Source organism: Leopardus geoffroyi, chromosome B3, assembly GCF_018350155.1.
Source record: "Leopardus geoffroyi isolate Oge1 chromosome B3, O.geoffroyi_Oge1_pat1.0, whole genome shotgun sequence".
Classification (NCBI taxonomy): domain Eukaryota; kingdom Metazoa; phylum Chordata; class Mammalia; order Carnivora; family Felidae; genus Leopardus; species Leopardus geoffroyi.
This window is the reverse complement of record NC_059337.1, coordinates 118,059,255-118,075,523: the sequence shown is the minus strand read 5'-3', so window position 1 is coordinate 118,075,523 and position 16,269 is coordinate 118,059,255. Positions and strand designations below refer to the sequence as shown.

General features: G+C 46.5%; 1 protein-coding gene across 5 annotated transcripts in view; it reads left to right on the top strand.

Moving 5' to 3' along the window:
• Positions 1-16,269, top strand: part of DPF3 (double PHD fingers 3) — a 267,179-nt gene that overhangs the window by 217,657 nt on the left and 33,253 nt on the right. The gene's annotated exons all lie outside the window — the stretch shown is intronic.

The window sequence follows — 16,269 nt, the reverse complement described above, 5'->3', positions numbered from 1 at the left end:
CTTTTTCAAATGACGGTGAATTGTTGGCAAAGCATGCATGTGCTTGATGTCTGTAGATGGTCACTGATCAAGAGGGAGGGGAAAAATATACATGTGAACCAAAGAATGACAAAGAGAAAAATCACTTTCCTCATCCGTTTGGAAACATATCAGTTCATATAAAAGGTTAGCTCTGGCGTCAAACCTGAGATGCCTACGGAGCAGGTATCTTTAATGAGTGACGATTAACAGTGCCAGGGGGAGGAGGCAGCCCTTGATGCTCAGCCTTGGGACACAGGGAGACACCAGGGAGTCGTAGGGAGTGTACAGAGCCAGACAACATCTGTGCTCTGAGTGGGACAGCCACTACCGGCTCAGGCGGTGCTGCTTGAGGGCTTAGGGTTCTCAGGTGCCCAGGTTTTTCAAGAGGGACCAAAACTTCAAAAATTTTGGTTAGATCTCCCCAAAATGTTGGTCATAAATTGAAAACACTGAGAATCAATTTTGTGTGGACAAAACTAAATGTGAGTGTGTGCCAGATACCCTTTGACGACTTTGGGACAGCCTTCCCTGAGGGCTCCAGTCTGGGTAAGGTTGAAGGATGAAATGCCTTGACCAAATTCCTTCACTTCCTCTATGGATGTGTCTAATGGTAATCTGACTGAGAATTGTTATGTGCTGGGGATGGGTCCCTGGGTTGGTCTCTGGATGGAGCTAGGTTGTTATTGAGCACATTAGGGATTCAGGATGCAGTTTAGTACAAGACGTTCCCCCATCCAGTCCCCTTCCCTCTGCACGTAAATGAAAGAGCATCTCTCTAAAACCCTGGGCGGGGCTATACAGTTTAAAGCTATGGTTTTTTTGTTCTCTATTTTTCTTGTACTTTGTTCTTATTGCTGACCAGTCATCTATTATATCACATTCCTTTTACCCGTCTTGTCTTTTCTAAGATTTCTAAATTATTCCATGTGACAAGAACTCAATTCAAGTTTTATTGTCTTCCCCAAAGAGCAAATTTAGAAATTCCTTTGATTAAAAAAAGTATATATGTATGTATATTTAAAAAGAATATAAATAAATATATATTTTACAAAGTGTTCTCTGAAATGAGATGCACAGAAGATTAGAAGATGTAAAATACGTAAAATAAATCTAAATAAAAATTCTGGAGGGATATGCATATTTATATTATATTTTATATATAAAATTTTATATTTTATATGAAGATATATATGTCACTCCAGAATCTTTGTTATTTAAATTTGTCTTAAGTATTTCACATCTTAGATGCATCTGCACAGAATTCATGCAAAGTACATGTAAAAGGTAGTCTTTTGGGTCAGGGTTGTTTTCTTGCTTTATTTTCTTTGGTTCAGGTGAGGAGAAGGCTATTCTGAATAAGCAATTTGTTTCCCTTCTGTCTTATAATGGGGACTCTGTAAACTTTTCCTGTAAAGGTCCAGATAGTAAATATTTCAGGCTTTGCAGGCCAGACATCCGTTGCGACTATTCAGCTCTGGGGTTGTAGCATGAAAGTAGCCACAGACAATATATAAATGAGTGGGCATGATCGTATTCCTATAAAACTTTATTTACAGAAATAGGCAGCTAGCTGGCCAGATTTGGCCCAGGGGCCAGAGTTTGCTGATCCTGAATTAGAAATACAGAGTATTATAATGTTATAGTGGGGAGTGCTGGTAGTGATATTTAAGACCTTTATAAGTGGCAGGACTAAGAGAAGAATTTCACATCACCAGGTGAAGGGCAAGAGGTACATTTCATGGTTAGTAATGAAAGCCATATTGAGGCCTATATGGATAAGTGTTTTGATCCAAAAAATTCCACCACAAGGTGTTAGAAAGCTATTAGGTTTTCTCGTTTGGGTGCCGAGTCCAAACTGCAATAGTACGGTGCTTACCGAAAGTACCTATAAATAATCCAGCCAGTCGACATGCTAGCCATACATAATGGTGACTCTTGGAGGCATAATGACTAACATCATTCATCTCTACCAACTTAAGTATGAAAAAAGACCAACTTTAAAATAGTTGAATTCATGCAAATGGCTCCTGTGGGCTAAGTGAACATCGACTATAGTTTCTGTGGGAGATAAATGCTAAAGGACATTTAGTAGAGCCCAATTTGGGAGGTGTGGGGTTGTTGCAGTTAAAGAAATGGTCTCTTTCTGATTCCCCAATAGCTGTGGCTCCCTGAAATTGTTAGTTATGAGGTACTGAGGATGTTGCTGAAGTGCATTTCATCCCGAGAGCCCAGTTGTTTGTGGTCATATTCAGAATTAGAACACTGAGTCTCCAACTCAGTATCTCACATCCTAAAAGAACTGACAAATGATTGTCTTCCTTAGATGGTAATGAAGATTCCTGATACCAGACCTACTACTGAATTAAAATCCTCTTACAAGTTGAGTATGGGATGAACCTGACAGGTAGCCCGTGAGCTGGTCATGCTAGGTGGCAGCTGCCTTGCCAAACTCATCAAAGAGATGCTCTTTAGCCGTTGTGAGAGGCCACTGCATTGCTTTGAGAGAATGAGTAACTTTTCAGATCTCAGGGTGTGTTTTACTGGTGCCTATTGCTAAGTTCCCTGAGTTACTTCCTAGTTTTCTTAACAGGGTGAGGGGGTGAGATCAATATGTTGTATGTCAGCTCTGTTTGCTCCAAGCTCCACCCCGTGATCGTAACTGAAGTCACCCAGTTGTCAGCTTTTAGGCATTGACTAGAAGGAGAAAGATTCTAGTTAGAAAACCCTATGTTTTGTATTCTACATGAATATGGTGTTAGAAGCACAATCCCTTGGTTACCTGGTCTTTCCTTACACCAGAATAGGAAATGCTTTGGTGTGAGGTGGTTAACAGTGGGCATCAATGGTTTTGTACCCACCTGACTGATATAATTATGGTGACTGTGCTATTAGTGATCACCTGGCAAGACACAATCATAGCTGAGATGGATCTGGAAGCCGTAGTGGAACACTAGCTGAAGGAGCAGCGTGCTGTTTATTTTTAAGTTAGCACGATGCCAAGCTGGGTTATATTGGGTATAACGTGCAAGGGCTGGAAAGCATTTCTTCACCTCTATTTAATATTTGACACCACTGTGTTTGAAATAGCTGAAAATAACTGGAAAACCCAAAAAGTACAGGAAAGAATGTTAGCAATAATTAAAAGGATGAACAATAATAAGCCCTGTAAGAAAGGGCAAAGGATTTGGAGTTACCTTGGGCAAGAGAATTGGGGTCACTTAATAACTGTCATATGCATCATTGAGAAAAAGACACTGATCTTTTTGGCTTCTAGAGAGGACGGGAGAAGTTGGGGCTTGGAACAGACTGACAAATAGTTCTTTTGACAGCAAGAATTTTTGAATATGGAGGCTGATGTGACCTCACTGATAGCCAAATACTTCTGCGCGGAGTTAGGGGCGTGGGCTAGATGACCTCTCAGGGTCTCGTCAAGCTTGGCAATGCTTTGAATTGTAGCTGGGTAACCTGAAAGAGTTAGTGCCTAACTCACCACCAGGGAGTGGGGAGGCGTGGCGAGAATTGGTCTTATGGACGCGTGTTGTGATCATTAACCAAAATTACATTTCTAGGCTTGTTCCTATTCATACTGAAGCAATGCCCCAAGGCCTTATGGGGACTTCCATTGTTTGGGTAATGTGAGATGCCAGCTGGAAAGTGAATGCAAGAGACATTTTCCTCCAGAGAATTGTCAAAAATGTGAAAGACGAACAGTGAGAAGCAACTGGAAAGGACAGTAAGGCCAAAAGGCCACGAGGGAAAATGGTTCTGCTGAAAACTCCAAGTTCCTTTATGGTTCTCATCTCCTTGGATTTCACCATGTCCAACATCATCCTTGGAGCATGGATTTCGTACTTGCTCACAGGACCCGGATATTATTCTCAACTTGATTTTGGTTGAACGGCCTCACTAATATTCATGGTTGTCTACTCCCCTCTCCCCAGCTCAGTAGGTAGGGGAAGGAAGGTTTTATTAAAAAACAAAGTTAATTTTATATTTATATGTATAAAACAAAAATTCTGCTTGGGAAAACCTGTGGTCAGGATTCTTTCCACGTAACTTAGAAAAAAAAACTATAGTTTTGCTCTGTGTTTGATTTAAAGAAGTAGGAAGGATTGTACTGTATTTGTAGTATGTGAAGTCAACTTTCTGAGGACCTGAAATGTAAAAGAGGTTGGGAATGGAGAGAGCTTGTGTAAGAAGGGGTGAAGGAATGGTGTGATGAGTTGTTAGCGTGAACGCTTATGCTAAAATTTCTCCTTGACTTGAGTTATGGGTTCAAAGAGACTGGCAGTTTGTAATTCTGAAAAGTTTTTTAGTTAAAATAGATTGTTTTCCCTCTGTAGACATCAACCTTTTGTCTGTAATTGAAAAAATAGATCAATATGTTTTGACCACATACTGGTGTTTTGTATAATGACCCTCCAGTTATTGGTTTGCTTTATGCTTCTGATCAATTAATCAAACATTTATTGAATGTCTTCCATGTTGCAGTACTGTGTTAGGTTTTGCAGGGCATAAAAGACAAACAAAGGGGAATTGAAACAAACTTTTGGGGACACTTTCTTTTTTTTATCACATTTATTTTTGAAGAAGAGAGAGAGAGAGTGTGCATAAGCAGGCGAGGGGCATAGAGAGGGGGACAGAGGGTCCACAGCAGGCTCTGTGCTGACAGCAGCGAGCCTGATGTGGGGCTTGAACTTGCGAACTGTGAGATTGTGACCTGAGTTGAACTTGGATGCTCAACCAGTTGAGCCACCCAGGTGCCCCTTGGGGATACTTTCTATGTGCTAGTCACTGATAGGCTTCTTATAGATGTTAGCTTGTGAAGGCTGTATATCCACCTTCTCAGGTTCAGATTACTATTCCTGTTTCACAGACGTGGAAATTGAGGCTCAGGGAGATTGAGTTGACAATGGTAGTAGTCATAGCTGGTAATGTCTGAGTTTTCCAATCGAAGATTGTTTTGCTCAGACCCTCTCCACTGTGGAAGTCCTCTTTTCTGTTCATAAAGAGGGGAGACAGGTGGTTAGCATATTATTCAAGACAAGTGCCAAGTTGGTACAAAATGTGGGTGCCACCCGGGCTGAGCGAAGGGAGCTTCCAGCTCAGGTTGGAATAGCGAAGGGGGTCTGCACTGAATGGAGAGCGCAGTTGGGCTGCAGTTGGGGTGAGCAAAGAGAAGACAGGCCACCAAGAGTGGGAAATACCTGAACAAAAGCTCTGAGGTGTGAGCAGCACAGTGGGGCTGCAGGCAGAGTGAGATGAACCTGAATGGAGTGGGGGAAGATCCCAGGCTGTGGAGAGAAGTCAGAGGATGCAAACAGCATTCACCATCATGGTGGGGCCTGATCAACCATGCAGGAAAATAGGAACAGGAGGAAGCCAGCGCATCTTGGGCCCTTGAGCAGGATGAATATAATGTTTAGGAGGGCTGTGTGAGGGCAGCCCAGCTACGCACGTGAAGAAGTTTGGGTTTATATACTCTTCCCTACCAGGCCGCCTCGGACTGTGTCATGACTGTGGGATCCTAGCCCCTGTGAGGGAAAAAAAGTGGTCAGGATTCCTTCTAAATGACTTGTGACAGAACCCCGGTGTATCCTGTCTTCTGTGTGATGCATGTCCAACTGATGAAATGTTCACCTCGCTAAGTGTCACATGATTCTGTGGGTCTGTTCCACCAAGGATTATTCTGAAACCAGAGAAAGTGCTCTTCTACCCCTTCCTGGTTTGTAACACCGTTGGGGAGGAGTATGGGATATCCTGAGAGGCCGGTTGGCCCCAGAGAGCTTTGTATCTAAGAGATCGATTGAAATTTGGGATCAAATCTCTGATTGTCCTTTTAGTCGAGTTGGAGAGAGAGTTTATTTGAAAAAGTGTCCTTTAGATCTATAGGTCACTGAACGTGGTTGAGGAGAGTTGAGGAAAGAAGGCTCCGATTCTGGCCATTGCCTTTGTTTGGGTGCGGAAGCACCTTCTGGCACCATTGCCTGTCTGCCCTTAGCCGCTTTACCTGTGGGGGAATCAAGAAGTCCTAAGATCGCAATTCCTGGGACCTCGCTTTCCCTTCTACCTCCTGTGCTCATGTCTCCCCACTTCATCTTGTCGGTGGGTTCTTTGCTGGCCCTCGGGACTGAAAGACGTGCGGCGGTGCGTGAGGAACATGGATTGTGAGTCCAAAGAGTGGGGCCGTCTCTGGGTGGCCAAGAATGGTTGGCACTTCCTGATGTGCTAAATAACAGCCACATTTTCAAGGTAATCTTCCCAGCAGCCTTGTCAGGGGCTACTGTCCCACTTAGCAGATGAGCGGGCCAAAACTCAGAAGGGTTGTGACTTGGTCAGAGCTACACGGAAGTGGCGGGACTGGGACTAGACTCTAGATCTTTAGTGTGTTTGCCTTTGCTTATTATTTGCCTGTAACGCTCAGTGGCACTTGTCTTGGCTTAGGCGTGCCCCGACGTGGCAGAGCCCTGGACTGAAAAGGTCATCTGACAGCACAGAATTGAAACCCACAATAGAGTAATATCCATCTTCCCTCTGAGAAAAGCAAAAGCAATAGGATGCCAGCTTCTAGATCCACCCCTCTTTCCCCCTGCTACCTCCCTACTCCACCCCCGCTGACATTTATGCAGCACCTGGGCCTCATACAGCACTGTCTCACCAAACCCTTTCAAAATCTCTCTTTCCTTCATCTGTCTTTACACCGTAATGTTGATGCAAATCTGGTTCAGCCAACGCGCTGGGGCCGAGTGTTAAATGCTTCCCGCGCAATGTTCTGTGTCTGGTTCATGCATCCACCTAGATCACCTACATGCTAGCTTGAAATTTAACTGTGTGCCCTGCAGAAAGCACCCCAGGCCTGCCTCTAATGGCACATTAGGTCTATCACAGGCAGCCCTCAGAGTTGATTTTGCCCTACAGAGGTTGAGAAGGTTGGCTTCAAAAAAGAAGTCCCTGCCTGGTGATTGGCGCAGAGCGAGATCTTCTGAGACAGCAACTCGCCCTTCCTGCTCCCTCTCCATTAATTCCAGGAAACTCTGCAGCTCACTCTCCCCTGCCCCCATCCTCTGGTCTCTCTGCTGTGCTAATCACATCTCATTTCTGCTGCATGCCTCATTTGGGGGAAGAGCACTCTAGGGCTCCCGAAATGTGAAGAGGGAAATTAAGGACGGTTGGTCAAATGAGTCAGTCCATTGCCACTGGGACAGCCATCCTCCTCCCCGGGAGGGCCCTGTGCCTCTTTCCAGGGCTTACGGGGAGGGTGTTTACTCTTGGGCTTTTCCTGTGGACCAGATGGGGTTTTGTATTCTAAGGGAGAGAAGGAGAATGAGGTTCATTGAGGAGCTACACGCCGTCATGGGTCCTCTGATCTCATCACCTCCTCTAACAATCCTGAGATGTTGGGCCCATTTTGGAGCTGGGGGAATGAGGAGGACAGATGTCGGGTAGTGACCTGCCCGAAACCAGGCAGATGTACATGTCTATTTGACTTCAACGGCCGGTGCGCGTTCATTCCTTTCTAACCATTGTCCAGGGAAAACGGCCCTTCTGAATTCTCCCTCTCATTTCTCAAACCAAGAGCTCTGGGCTTCTGCTTCTTCTTGTTTCCATTCCCCCAACCTCCTCTGTGACACTTTACTTTTTCTGTAGTAGCAAGTGTCCTGCCGGCTCTGGGGAGAATCTATCCTGGCCATGAGTCCTGTTACCCACTGGCTGGTCAGCACTGTGGATTTAGCCAGTATGCTAATGAATCTAGGTTTCCCAGAAAGGGCTGACTGGGTCATTGCAAAGAGCCAGCTGTCCTGGCCAGGCTCCCCCATGCCAGGAAGCTCTGCAGGACCACTTAGGTGGCTGTGGGCCTGTCAGGAGGGGAGCAAAGAGCTCCGTCTCAATCCCAGGCAGGGGACTAGTCCTTTCTCTGTACTTTTTTCCTTCCCATTACCTCATTTTAAGGCCTCAGGTGTCATTTGGTTGATCTGCTCCAAAAGAGACTCATTCTCCATCTTTGTAAATAAGGGATTCAACTTGATATTAGTCGGATGAACGCCAAAGTTCCAGGATGCCATGTTGGTGAGAATGCAACATTAAAAACCAAACCTGTTTTCCCCCTGTTTTCCTGCCTTATTCCTATTGTCCAGAGGAATGTTTCTTAGAAGCGTCCTTTTTCTGTGAAAGCCTTTAGAGCTCTCCCTTCTGGAAACTTCTCCTTCCCAGGAGGCTGTGGAAAAGGGAGCTGGATGCGGAATGGACAGTACCCAGGAATACTTTCGCCCCAGGGTTTTGATGTTCATTCATCCTTCCGGAAGGCAGGGTCAGGGAGGAGTTAGCTGGCGAGGCCCCAGGGGTTTTGCTGTGGTAGCTGAACAGGAGCAGGGGCAGCTCAGGAGCAGGGCGCCATGATTCCAGACGACCTGAGTTACACTCCCAGGAGCCAGTCCATGCCGTGGACGGACTTAGGAGACGTGGGGCAACATTCTAGCCTTGCTGCCACCTTGCCCTGTGGCCCTGGGCCAGTCACTTCACCTTTGGAGGGCTCAGTTTCCTCAGGTGTTTAAAGAAGGGGTTGGACCAGGTGTTCCAAGGCTCACTCTGGTGCTGACAGAAGCTCTGAGTAGACCGAGTGAGGAACCCGTGATCGACTTAACTTGTCTGAGAAAGTGCTCTGCATTTTAACTGCGGCTTTTTGGAAGTCAAGTTTTTAAGCCACGAGGGTCACTTCAGTGGTGGAAGTTTCAGGCACCGTTCCAGGGGTTTGTGGAAGGGAGATGGCAGTTTATATCTTACCCTGCCCCCCATCACTGGTCATGTCATGAAGCAGAGGCCTCTTCTGTCCACTCTGCCCACCCACGCCTGCGAATCCCTGCCTCATCCACCTCTTCCCCTGCTTGCAGAGACAGATGGAGAAAGCTGGGTTGGGGCGAGACTGGGCATCTTCTGTGTGGTTCCGGGGCACTTGTGGGGTGCATGCTTGCAGAGAGGCGTTGATGTCGCCCAGCTCTGGCCTTCTAGAGGTCAGGCTCTGTCCCACAGGAGACTGTGTTGGGCCTGAGTGCCACCCTGTCCTCGGCTATTGAGTGCAGAGAAGAGGCCTCAGAGTGGATCCAATAGAGGAGGAAACAGACACCCAAGAGTCATTGCCAAGATTTCAGTGCTCCCTGGGGGCCGTGCAGGCCTGAGGCTCTGGACTTCCACTCGAGTGCTCTCTTCTTCGGGCCTCCTCCTGTAACTACACTGCCTCTGCCCAGGCTCTGTTCTTCCCCTTTTAGTTTTAGGGAGATAATTAACTTCTTTGCCTCTAAGCCCTTCCAGTTGCTCACCTTTAACTCTGTGAGGCCAGGGTTTGGAGGTGGCCTTGACCCGATTTTGCCCTGGGGTAATTCAGGAATGCTTTTAATCCAGGACCCTGGATTAGCTGTGGGGGCTGGGATGACAGGTTCCCCCAAATGCTCAGATTCACCTGGAGTGTGGACAGGGGACAGGGGTCGTGGAGAGGAAGCAGGACCTTAGCGCAGGAGGGCAGCCCTCTGACTTGGGAAGCCACTGGATGGTCAGAGGCCCAGTGCTCCGTGAGAGTGGCCCACCAGCCCCTCAGTCTCCTTGGGTCAGGAGAAGGGTCCTTCTCCAGGTCTGTCTCCTGCGGCTGAGTGGTGTGGTATTTGCCTGCATGGGTGTTGGGATAAGATATGCCTGTGCGTCTTTCCTCTGCCAACCCTTTGCTAGGACGTCTTGAGTCGATGACTTCCCTACTCTGAAAATGGGGACAGTGACACCTGGGTCACAGGTTGTTTCAAGCACTGAATGAGGACATGTGTTCAAAGCGTCTAGCACTCAGGAAGCACCTTGATAAGTGGGAACTGTTATTAGTAATAGTGCTAAATACTCTTTAGGGCGGACTCAGAGAATTGAGTTTCTACATCTTGTTAAGAATTCAGCCAGAATTCTGGCTGTGTCTCCTGAATAAGGAAGAACCCAAATCTTTTTTCTGGGTTCTTATTTTCATTCTCTTACCCATTCCTTCCTTTGTCTTCTGCCTCTTTCTTTGTCTCCCCCACTCCTCCCCACCCCGTGTCCTTCCCTCCAGATTTACCAATTCTTCCTCTTCTCACTTTATCTCTACTCTCTGTTCTCACGATTCTGGAACTTGTGAGGATCTCTTTTCTTTACTTATTTGTGATCCAAAATGCATCCCAGGAGTTCTGAAGGTTGGTGCTTTCTGCTTTTCTGCTTGCTATGAGTTGAACCTCCCAGCTCCATGAAGATACTACATCTCCTCCAACTGCAGTCTCCCCTGCTGGCTTCAGGGTCCCCACCACCCCTCGAGATAGGGATTCACTATCTTGGATCTTTTTTACTTTTAGTCTTTGAGTTCCCAACCACCATGGCAGGTGAATGTATGGGTCCGGAACTCAGGGGACGGGTCTGTGCTGGAGGGATCAGTTTGGGAGTTTCAAGTGTGTGGATGACATGTGGGGGAAGTGAGTCTAACCAGATAGAAAGAAGAGTCTGGAATCAGAGAGAAGTGAAGATTCCAGCAAAGGAGACTGAGAAGGGACAGCTGGGCATGTGGGAGGAGGACAGGAGACTACAGAAAGGGGATGGAGGGCAATGCCCTTTCAAGGAGTTGGGCTGAAAAGAGGAGCAGAAATTGGGTCATTGATGGAGGAGATAATCAAGAAGGGTCTCTTTGAAAAATGGGAGCTCTTACAGTGTATTTGTATGCCAGCAGAACTGTTGACCAGAGAGAGAAATTGATGCCAGAGGAATTAATAGCAGGAACAGAGTTCTCAGGGAAGTGTGAGAGGTTTGGGATCTGGGTACAAGTAGGCAATTGGCCTTGGGTAGGAGCCGGGAGAGTTTGTTTCCAGCATAGGGGGGTGACAAGCATAGGGGCGCAGGTACAGAGGGCTGGGGGGATTTGCATGGAGAAAATGAAATAGTTTTATTCTGACCACTAATGTGTGTTCTTAACTAAATAAGGAGAGTGGGAGAAGGTGAATAAGCTATGGGGGATTGGAGAAAATGGAGAGGTGTGGGAGAGGGGCTTGATCAGCAAAATATAGGGTACTACCAAGATTTGTGGTCACCATTTCAATGGAGGCTGATCAGCACAGTGGCTTTGGGTACAGGCACAGACTAGGAGAGGGTTGGGCTTAACTGGAGTTGAGGTGAGTAGGACAGAGAGGAAGGGGTCAGCAGATAATATGCAGAGGTGTGATTCCAAGAATGGATGTGGAGTCTATGGATATGGGTGCGTGAGAGGTAACACAGAAAGAGTGGTATGTGTTAAGGAGTAGTGGTTGGAGCTTCCAATGAGATTAAAGAATTACTGGTGGACCCAGTAAGTCAGAGCCAACCTGGCTATGACTAACTGCCCCCTTTGGATTTGGGCTCAGGTGTTTTCCTCTTAAAATAGTTAAAAGACACAAAAACAGAAAATGGTGGAAAGCGATGCTTATTCTGGGGCTAATTCATTCATCATTGAAAGAGTGCACTTTAATTAGGCTTCAAAGATACTCAGTGGCTCATAACCACACAATGGAAATGATGCCTTAACTCTTTCCTGCCCCCGCCAGATCAGTCCCACTAACGCTGGGGTGGGCATTTGTGTTTGTTCTTATTGATACCAGGGAAATATTCTAAGTGCTTTGTTGTCCAAAAAGGCCTTATCTTGGAAAGAGAGCATATGTTGCCTGTCTGAGGCCCCTGAGAGGAAGTGAGGGCCTCCTGTTTATGCATGGGACCCACAGGTCTCTGGCAAACAGAACTGCTATCAGGAAGATGTAGCTTATGTCTGGACACTGGCCAATATGAATTGATGTCTTTTGCATCCAACAATCACAGGACTGTCTGAAACACTTAAGAGTATGTCGACAGTAGGCTGAGGTTGAGAGGAATATGGAATTTCTGGGAATGAGAATAGAGGCTGTTGGTTGGTGCCAAAACAAAGCAGAAGAGTGGCAAAACCTTGCTTTTTCCTTTCTTTGAAAAAGTGTTTCCCAGTTTAACAAAGCAGTAACACACACCCTGTCAGCAGGATCCTCACAATAGAAGGATGAGGTGGGCAGGAAATGTTCTGGAGTCTCATTTGACCAAGGCAGACTCAGAGCAGCTGGTGGACTTGCCCGTGGTCTCGAATGCCTACATGGTGGCATAGCTTGCTGATATGCAGGAGCCTTGAGGAGAGTCTAGGAGGCAGGGGGTCCCCAAGTGTGGCTCAAGGATCCCTGCCCCTGTCAGGATCTGCATCACCCCTGGTGCTCCTAATGGGCTCTAAAGTTCAGGATCACCAGAATGGCATTGCTGTGGAGTGGAGAAATGGGAAGACCAGAGCCTGATATTTCCTCTCTGAGGTTCTTGTTCTCCAAAGGAAAAGGAGAGCCTCCCTCTCGAGGCAAGGAGAGTGAGAAAAGGTGGCTGCTTGGGAAGTGCGGTGAAGGGAGAGAACAGAGAAGGGGTTGGGAGATTAGGTAGAGTACCCGGCAGTAGGTAGGAACCGGAACAAAGGAACCTGATTTGATTAGCCCATGTGGGCCTTCAGCCACAAAGCAACATTAGACTTGCCATTCCTGTTCCAGCCTTGGGGCTCTGCCTCTGACTGTGGCTGTGAGGGCCTGCCATGGGAGGTCATGGGCATCTTTCCTGATGTCACTCAAAGGTGGAATAATGTGGGTGCTGAGAGCTTGCTCTGGCTATTGTCTGGCAGTTGCCCCAGCCACTTGGCACTTTGGTTTCCTTGTCTGCCTGGGTCTTTACTGAAGTGGGGCTGGCCTTGAAGGATGAATGGAAGTTCTAAGGGTAGGCAAAAGGTGGAGGTGGTATTTCGTTGATTCTTTTATTCATATATGAATTGACAGTTTCCCTCATTCGATGAGAGTTGATTTGGTGGAGAGGCAGGGAGGGAAGTCAGATTAGAGAGAATGAAGACTGAGTGGGTATCCCAGAAAGGAAAGGAGTGGATTTAGGACAGTGCATCTCAAAATTCATTGTGCACATGAGTCGCCCGGGGATTTTGTTAAAATGCAGATTTAAGGTCGTAGGTCAAGAGTGGGTGTTTCTAACAAGTTCCCAGGTGATGCTTGGGCTTCTGGTTCATGGACTGTGCTTTATGTAGCTAGAGTGTAGACCATCTGCTCGACAGGTTTGGCTGTGAATGGGAGCCGAAGGATAGGAGAGAGAGACCTTTGTGTGCAAAAGTGTGAAGTGCAAAAAGAGCAGGTTTTGGAGGAGGAGGGTGGGGTGGGGAGAGGGAGGAATTCAAGTGCTTCTCTGTGTGGCTGTTGCATAGGGTGTAGTGGTAGTTGGTCAGTGGTCATGAAAGAAGATGAATCTTAAAAAGGCAGTGGTGACCAGAGAGCAAAGAGGCTTGTAATGCTAGGGAGCTTACTTTCTGCCGCAGGCAATGAGAGACAGAGGAATTACTTAAGAAGGGGTTGGTCAGTACCTCATAACTGATGGCGTAGTTTTAAAAAAATATTAACCACTATTTAAAAAAATGTCTTTAGAAAGGGTCTTTCAGATCATCTTCTGTGAAAACAGAAGTATGTGACTGTGGGAATACTGTCTGTTAGTCCAACCACAAAACAAGGCCACTGTTCGGTTGGCAGTCCTAGTTGTTTGGATAAGGGTCTCTGACCCACAGAAAGGGAAACAGGAGTTAAATATTTGGCGAACTGCTTGAGGTTTGAATCCTTAATTCTCACAGGAGGCTTTTAACCTATTAAGCTTAACATCTTCCAGCTCAGGGGTAGCAACTATTTTCTTTCTATGCGAAAACTCAGATTGGTAACGGTTGCTTGGAGTGCTGGGTTCAGAAGGACCCAAAGGTCTCAGCCATGAGGATTGGGAGAGAATGTTGAATTGATTAGTGATGTCTGCCATGAGTATGGGATGGAAAACTGGCATATATGACACATGTTTAGTTATCTCTGAAGGGAGGTTATGTTTCTGGTGGCATATTCCTAATTCTCTCACACCAACCCTTCAGGTGAACCAGGGCCATTTCAGAGATACTCTCTTTGTTTCCCTAGTTATGAAATGGAGTGGACCATCACTTACCCAGAAAGGCTTTGTGAATCTTCAGACAGTTGTGAGGCAAGTGTGTACATTTACAAACTATCAGGAAAGGCTCTCCTTCTGCGGTACTCTAACATCGATGGGTGTTATTGTACTGAATAAACTACTTGTCTTAGAGAATCATTTCTATTAAATCTGAAGACAGATGCTGGTAACTGAAAATAGCCATTGATTTGCTTTCTCTTGTACTATCTAAACTCCCTAATTTATCTGGAGGAAAAAATAAAGCCCGTGTAAAATCAACTCCTCCAGCTTTCTAAGTAAACAGTGAGATCAATCTTATTCATGAATTTGTTGGATAAATGTTTATTTGATTATAAGGAAAGGCAGATTAATCTTAGATGAGAATTTGGCTGGTGCCAAATGATCTGGGAGCTCGACTGAGTGACCACAGATGCAGGACTAGTGCCGAGCTGGTGGTGCTTTTGTGCTGGCAGTTGGAAGCAAATGCTGAGTTAATACAAGGCTGGACCGTGCTGGGTTTTGATGTAATCCCATGGATCCCACGGATATTTCTCCTTTGAGCAGTGTCTGTTCAGTGTGATTTTTGTTTCCTTCTTGTTGAGAGCGTCAAAGGACATCAGGGACCTCAGGGGCTCAAGGAGCTTGGGTAGGAGGCTTCATGGGTGGCTGGTTGTCACCATCATCATCCTCATTTTCCTTTCTCCTGTCATCTTGATTTGGAAAGTGAATTAGTGACTCGGGGAAATTGGAGGGGGAAGAGGGAAGAGGATTGGCAGGAGTTGGTGAGCCTTTGTTGGGGTTCAGAGTAGAGGATAAGGGTTTTAGGCATCATGACTACAATACAGTCTGGTGAATGCAAGAAGGGGGGGCCCTTCTGTATGTTCTTTTGTTCCTCTTCTAAATAAAGTGAATAAGGAACACTCCTGTCCTTTCTTGGCTTGACAGTGTAATGGAGGTGTCTGGGCCTGTTATGAAATTGGCTCTGGTTGCCGGATGTCTTTTTGTGTTTCTCTCAGAGGCTCCACTGGGAGAGCTGATGATGGGCAATCCACTTAGGGTAGCTCTAGGGAGGACTTGAACACCCGGTTCCATGCAAGAATAACTGGCCAGCAGGATTGAGTGGGCTGATGAGGTGAGAAGAGGGGAATGGCCCCTTCCCTCTCTAGCCTTTGGCAGAGGAGCTGTAGCTAGTGATGTCAGGGACCTCTGTTGAGATTCTTAGGTGCCAAAGCCCAGTAATGCCACCAGAGGCTGCTGGCCTACCTCTGGTAGCCTGCAGGGTCCCTTTGAATGGGCTGGACTGGCTTGCTCCCGGGCGATTCTTCCCCAGGGATTTCTGGGATTTGTCACTGTGAGATGGTGAGGTTTTGACGCCTTTTCTTGTGTGAGGAAGCCCAGCTTTCTGAGAGATTTTTCTCAAGGCATGGAACATTGAGGGCCACAAAGGCTTTAGGGGACAGCTGGAGCATCTTTGGGTGGTACAAACTGACAAAACTGAGGCACAGAGAAATTCAGTGACCAACAGTGCCTTAGTGAACTTCTTGTGAATAAAAGGGGAAAATGCTATTATATTTAGCAACTTAAGGAACCTGAAATGGAGTTGGGCAGCTGCATGTGGGTCAGCTATCTTGGAACACCACGTAGTGAGAGACCATGGGGTGAGGTAAAGGGTCCAAAGGACTCGAGTGTGGAGATGTGGATCCTAGCCCTGTATCCACTGCTTGCTTGTTGCCAGAAACATTCTGAACTGCAGCTTCCTTGCCTGTAAATCAGAAATATTTAGATCTGACCTGCCCACCTCACAGGATTGTTGTCCCCCCAGTAATGAAATCAATAATTTCATCCAATGAAACCAGTGACTAGAAAGATGCTTACTTGACAATATTAGGAGTAATGATCATGAAGATATCCAAGCATTGCTTGCTTTAGGTCAAAATACTGGCTGTAGGTTGTTGTTCTGCTCATATCAGTTTGTTGAAGTTCCAGGAAATCCCTGACTTGCTAGCAGGGAGGACTTGTTCCAGGGAAGCTGAACAGAAATGTTGTTGGAGGTGAGATAGACTCAGGAAAGTGGAAGGAAGGTGCAGCAAGGGGAGGGGGAGACAGGGAAGGGTAGGGCAAGAACAGAGGCCAAAGGCAGCAGCTTGGATGGTAGAGAAGGGCCCTCTGGCCCACACTGTGCAACAAGTTGGACTCAGGAAGGCTTTGGGTGTG